This window comes from Ceratina calcarata, unplaced genomic scaffold, assembly GCF_001652005.2.
Source record: "Ceratina calcarata isolate Rehan_Ccalc_2016 unplaced genomic scaffold, ASM165200v1 scaffold272, whole genome shotgun sequence".
Lineage (NCBI taxonomy): Eukaryota > Metazoa > Arthropoda > Insecta > Hymenoptera > Apidae > Ceratina > Ceratina calcarata.
In genome coordinates, this window is record NW_017149415.1 from 123,109 (window position 1) to 129,596 (window position 6,488).

The 6,488-nt window shown below is 47.8% G+C and overlaps 1 protein-coding gene across 2 annotated transcripts in view; it reads left to right on the plus strand.

Moving 5' to 3' along the window:
- The first annotated feature begins 444 nt into the window (after nt 1–444).
- The window catches only part of LOC108623522 (uncharacterized), a 75,208-nt gene continuing 69,164 nt past the window's right edge, over nt 445–6,488 (plus strand). For both annotated transcript variants that reach the window (XM_026812363.1, XM_018022082.2), the window contains exon 1: nt 445–1,386. The gene's annotated coding sequence lies outside the window, so the exon portion shown is untranslated. The remainder of the gene's footprint in view (nt 1,387–6,488) is intronic.

The following is a 6,488-nucleotide window of genomic DNA, read 5'->3' on the forward strand; positions in this document are numbered from 1 at the left end:
GAAGGGGTTGGATTTCATATATAATAATAAGATATATACGACAATAAAAAAGGAATTCTACTATTTTTCACCAAAGTTTTATGAAGCCACGACAGGGAATGCTAGTTCCACTACAACAGTCGAGTCGAAACATCTTTTTAATTGGCACGTATGAACGACACATCCCGAATGAAAATGTGACTCTGTTTCTTCAGTTTATGAGTCGAAAGTTAATGAACCTACGGATTGTTATTAATTATTCCCGGGGGTGTCGAGGCATCCGAAAGGGCTAAAACAGAGGAGCGACTCGGACGACGCAGCGACGCGCACGCAAGGTCCATAGACAATCCAGCGTGGTTCTCATCAGGGGGACGCGACCCCGAAGAGGGAGGGAGCGTATCGAATCGAGGATCTTCGCAGATTTTCGGCGAGCTTCGTTCGCCCACGGGTTCTCCCGGGCAGCCGGCACGGCTCAGTATACTGCGTGGCAGCCTGGACCGCAGGCGCCTCCGGTCGAGGACACCCAGTTCGCGGTTGCGTGTCTGTGCGGCGCGGGTTGCACACACAGTGCGCTTCGTCCGGAGAGAGCGAGGGAGGCTTTTTAGGACGCGTCGCGGCCACGGCGACCCCCGCGTTTCCACCGACCTGCCGTTGCACCACCGTGGCCATAAACTTCCGACTTCGAGCCTCCGGGAGCTCTCATCGTCCATTCATAAAGTTCGAACTTCGCCGTGTCGCGGGGACAAATGGGAATTCGAACTTGGTATCACCTGCGACCTAGAACCAGCTGATTCCGCGTCGGCTTTCGAAAATGGAACAACTCCGGCGACAAACTCGTACGAAGTTCATCCAGTGTACGCGTCCGCGTTTCGATTTGAATCCGTCGGACTGAATCGATCCAGTCGTGGATCGATGCTCATCGAAAAGTGGATTTTCTCGAACAGTAAGCAGAAGTACGTTTTGCACGCGGATGCTGACTGCTGCTGCTGCTGCTACTACTGCTGTTGGTGCTTGTCCGATTAGTGGTGCGCGGACGGCCAAGCGTGTACGCGTGTGCGGTGTACACGGGAGACGTACGACGCAGTATAGACCTATACTACTGTGACACGTCCCGCGCGGTTCTTCGCTTGGCACGCACGGTGGTTTGTGACCAAAAGGGGTTAGAAAGACGAACAAAGGGAGGCGAGGAAAAAAAAGAGGAAAAGTAGAGTACGGGGAAGATGTAGTGGTTCGCGAATGACAGTACGGAGGAGGTGCGAAGCGAGAGCCTGGAGAAAGCGCGAGAGAGAGAGAGAGAGAGAGAAAGAGAACGAGAGAGAGAGAGAGAGAGAGAGAGAGAGAGTAATGATCGTGACGACGGTCGTGCGGACAAATGAACACCTCGGCACAGCGTTTGGGATATTCCAAGTGAGTAACGCACCGATCTTCTCTATACTTGGCCACGTACCATTAAGCTCGCGTTAGCCGCACGATATTTTACAAAGAATTCCACTCCTCGCGTGAGTGTTACGAGCCGGTCACGTAGAATCGCTTGTACGCGGCATGATTCAAGATCTGACGGCTAATCGCGGGCAGTCGATTCTGAGAGCACGGCTCGGAAAGGAATCCTTCGAACCTCGGGAATCGTGATGAAACCCATTTGGCAAACTGGGTTCGACCGATCCTCCTGGGAAATTCGATGAATTTTCCGACTTCCCTCTCGTGGCAATTGTCGCGCGTTACTCCTTCGCAATTTTCCGTTCCATAACCGCCTACACCCCCAACCCCCCGTCCCCCTCCCGCCTTGGCCTCCTTCCGGGCGACCGTCCCTTTGAACGCGCGATAAGGAATCATTCGAGCGTGTATATGCTTCCCTTCGCTTCGCTCCTCTTGGCTACTGCCGCATTTGGCGCGAAATCCGACGGTGCGGTTGGCACCGGACCCCGGGCCGATCCTCGAGCCGCCGGGCTTCGTGCTTAACGAGCATTTCTTGCTGGAAACTTTTCACGCGGCTAACTTGGCCGCGTTTAAATGCGCCGCAACACGACCACGTCCGTGCGATGCGAAATACTTGCGCGATCCCGAAGCCACTCGCGGCCCTCCGAAAATAATATCTACCGTTGTTACTCCACGCGCGGTACACGACGCTCTAATTAAAACTCTTTCGTATCGTCGAAGGAACAACGAGAAAGGCGCTGGCTATTTTTTCGGCAGATATTGCGGACGTAAACTGCAGTCCGAAGCTGATTGCCTGATAACGCGTTTGTCTGTGACGAAAGAATTTTTAAATAAAGTCTAAACGTTGTCCGATACTGATTGAACCTCTCCGGGAGGGTTCAAAGAAAATTCTCGGATGGAGACAATCTCGATGGGCGTTTCGAGATAAGAGGAAACCCTTCGGAGTCTTATCAGCGGGCCGGAAAAACTTCCGGAAAAATAGGAATTGAAAGCCCGACTGACGGAGATAGGGAAAGCATGTACAACCGAGATAAAGACGCATATATATGTCGGGGAATAAAACTAAATCTCCGGTCCGGGTCTCCTCCTTCCCTTACACCTGTAGGTTCCGGAGCTTCTTCGATAACCTGTGCAAGGAAACTATTCGGTAAAATTGTATAACCGTCTTTATTTTGATCATGTCGTTCTCACTGTTTCAAACGTTCGACAAATCATTAGGTGGATGTATAAAAAATACGATACACGATAGACTCCCGTGTAATAGAAAAATAGTACAGTTTTTTTACTGTGATTGCAACGTGTGAAGATGTTCTACTGGATTGTATGCAACTCGTCAGACTATTTCGCGATTCTATCATCGACGATCTGTTCAAAAACAATTGACAAAGTTCGATAGCTCGGGAACGATGTATTTTTACAAGTGTCTGCGATCTATATTTTTTCGAATATAGCGTGTCGAAAGTTTTGAAAAGAATTCTCAGATATTCTAAAGGGCCATGCAGTGCTACTCTAATTTTGTCGCATTTTTCTATTCAGAACTACTTGCAAAAAAATATAATATAATTATAGAAATTTATGTATTATGCCTTTTCAGATTTTTTAAATTGTAAACTACTTTTTCTGTCTTGATTATTAGTCACTGTCCTCAGTTAAAGAGAAACAATCTAATGCTCAATCAAAGAGAAACAATTAATCTTTAATCAAAGAAAGCAACCTAGTACTCAATGAAGGAGAACGATCTAATGCTTAATGAAAGAAAACAATCTAGTGCTCAATGAAATAAAAGAATCTAATGCTCAATCAAAGAGAAACAATCTAATCTTCAATCAAAGAAAACAACTTAATGCTCAATGAAAGAGAAAATCTAATGCTCAATGAATGAAAATAATCTAATCAAACCAGATTTAATTCTTGAATCAGGTAATTTCTGTGTTTTATTATTTGCTGCATTATAAGAACTCGCGTTATACACAGCCCTAGCAGAAAATTATAAACATAATTTAAATAATTAATCATTTATTGAAAAGATTAAAAAATAAATTGAACTGATTTATTGATCTTCCAAGTCTGTTCAAACATATCAATTCTCCTTGCCTGGAAGTATAAACTTCCCTACTTGAAAACTTAAAAATGTGCAGAAGTAAGAATAGCATTCGGAATGCGTCCACAAATCTGAGCTCGGAGTTTCCTTAATCGCGTTCGCGAGAGCAAGGTATTAGCATAAACATGCGCAGTTAGAATACATTACTACCAACAGTAAAGAAAAAGGAAAGAGCGCCGCGTAACGTTTTAACGAAAGAGAAATATCAAATCCGTTGGGGCGAGTTTCCGGTTAGACGAGCTTCCATCGCGGGAGCTGTCAGAGGGTTAGGACTCGCTCACTGCAATTCGTTGCCGATCCCGGGGCCGTGTAACATTACCATTTATATGGAGGACCGGGAAACGGTGGCTGGTCCTGGACGTCGAAATCCAGACGGGAGACCCGACGTGAAGAAGCCAAGGAGTGGGGAGTGTCGCGAGCAGAAGTAAGGAAGCAAGAAACCGGGGAGTGTAGGTTCCGAACGGTAGCTACCGGAGATGTTAGGGGACAGTCGAGTCGGTTCTTACGTCCGCTGCGAAGTGCACATTTCTGTAACGGATCGCCGCGCCGCCCGAGCCGGAGAAGAAAAACTCTTCCCCCTTGTATTTCCGGAAAGAAACGGGACGGCGGCGTGGGACGTTGATCGGTCTCCGCTCTTTCCGATCAGACGAATTCTCCGATCTCCGTTAGCGGTTCGATGATGGCGGGCCTGGAGATGCATTAGCATTTAAATAGCCGAAGAATCCGTAGTTGTTCGCGACGACGACGTGTCGCGAGTTTCGCAGCTAGCCCCGTGTGTCGTAACGAGATCTAGCGAGGGAAAAGTCGGCGAAGGCCGAGGTGACACGACTAAGTGGCGAACGCGGAGTGGGCGGAGACGGCGGAGGTCGCGAGGCAACCTTTACGAGCTTTTTAGAGGCGCCTCTTAACGAGCGTGGTTACTGTATCCGGTTACAGCGCGCCCGTTGTCCCCTGTATTAGCATTTACACAGAGTTAATTGGCTTTATCGTGGATCGTGGCGCGAGGATAAAAATAGAAGCTGAGGGTCCACTCGAGGGCGCCGGGGGGAACCGTGACGGGGTCCAAGCCGAAGGATTCGAGGTAACGTCTCGTCGCGTCAACAAGTCGTAATTTTCGGTCGGTTCGGCTCTTTGGCCAACGATATTCTCCCCGTAGAACGAGGACTTACCGGTCTCTATCGCAGCTCTAATGGAGCCTCGAGGAGGTTAAAATGAAATCTAGATCCAGTCGAGATCGAAGGGGGCGGGACCGGTGTCGAGTGGTGGCGAAAGAGCAAAGGGTAGCGATGGAATCGAGTACACCGATTCAAATTCACTCAATATCCGAGTGACACTCTGTCGGAATTAAGTGGCCCACTCGAAAACGGCAGTCCCATTCGAGTGAGGTTCAACATCGTACAAATGGGGAATTAAAGAAATTCGTTTCATGGCCGAGGTTTCGGTACGAACTTCAAATTAAAATTGTTGTGCAATCAATTAATTGTACATTGACCGAAAATAAGCATAAATAAGTGACGTACAACGCGTAACGTGTAAAATACAATAAGCTGGATGTACATTTCTTGATATTACAATAATTAAACTTAAGTGAATTGAAATTTTCTGTTTGAAAAATCGGTCATTGCAAGAGTCACGTTAAAGTTTCATTTCGAAGTGTCAGAGTAACGGCGGTATACTAGAAACCTGGAGGACAAGCATCCAATTTTGCAACGGACTTGATCCCATCGCTACAAGAGGTTTACGTCGTAAGAGGTCAGAAATGGCAGCAGAGGGTATCAGGTGGGAAACAATGGATAAGGTAGAAAGGAAAGCCAAGCCGAGGGGGATGGGACGCGGGGGATCGAGGATGGCCGCGCGGTGAAGGGACGGGCAGATGTAACTGCTCTTATTTCTTCTCGCTGCCGCCGTGGCCCGGGCAGGAAACAAAAGGCGATCCGACATCAAACATTCAAATTAGAAAACTCCCCCGCCGGTCCGTTCACGGGCCGGATTACCCCCTTTCAGTTTCAACCCTAAAGCAACAACCGACCCACCCACGCCCCTTCTCGTCCCTCGTCTCTCCCTTAACCCTCCGACGTCGCACTGCGTTCAACATTCACATCCTACTTTCCGCGAAGCCGCACACGATTCCAGCGGTTGCCACAGTCGGCCACGCTTAAGCTTGCTCCCAGCCTACTTTTCTCCAAACCGAATAAACCAGCGGCCCACGGTTTTCGGCGCTACGCGCCCACGTATGTACGCGGCCCCCGTGTGTTTGCGTCCCGAGTGCCACCGAACGCGTGCACACGTAACCTCGCGGCCACCCACGCGTCTCGACCCTATGCATATTTGCCCGGGGTCAGAGGCGAGGCTCGCGGCTGCCACGCTAAAACAAGGGACACCAGGGTTGCGTCCCACGCGATCAAACACGCCCGCGCTTCTTTGTCGAGATTGCCGCGCCGATGGGAGCCACTTCGCCCTTAGCTGTTATTAACTTTACACTAAGCGTAGGAGGACTACCATACGTTTCAAATATCGTTTTAACGTCAGTACTTAAGATTGTATGAGCCATAAGATCTCTGGTGTATGGCAACGTTATTTAAAATTGAATAGATCTCATATCTTCTATTTTCCATACTGAAATCTCATTATTCTATCACTGCACTCCTTGGCTCATATTTACACACTTTGTCCTATCTTTCAAAGACTATCCTAGTTGCATCGTTCTTTCACATCATCCTCAACCTCTAAACTTCATATTCCTGTCCTCACAAATCCTAATCCCTATCCCCTAAACCTGGAACCTACTCCCATCGCAAATACTATATTTGATGAGATATTCACAAATTTTGGTGTCTCACAAAAAAAATATGTTGTAGAAAACCGCATTTCCTATAATTAAAAAGAAATCAGACGTCGGAAGAATAATGCTAATCATAAATAGCTACGTGCTAAAAAGTATAGAAGGAAATATCCAATAAAGTATTGACGC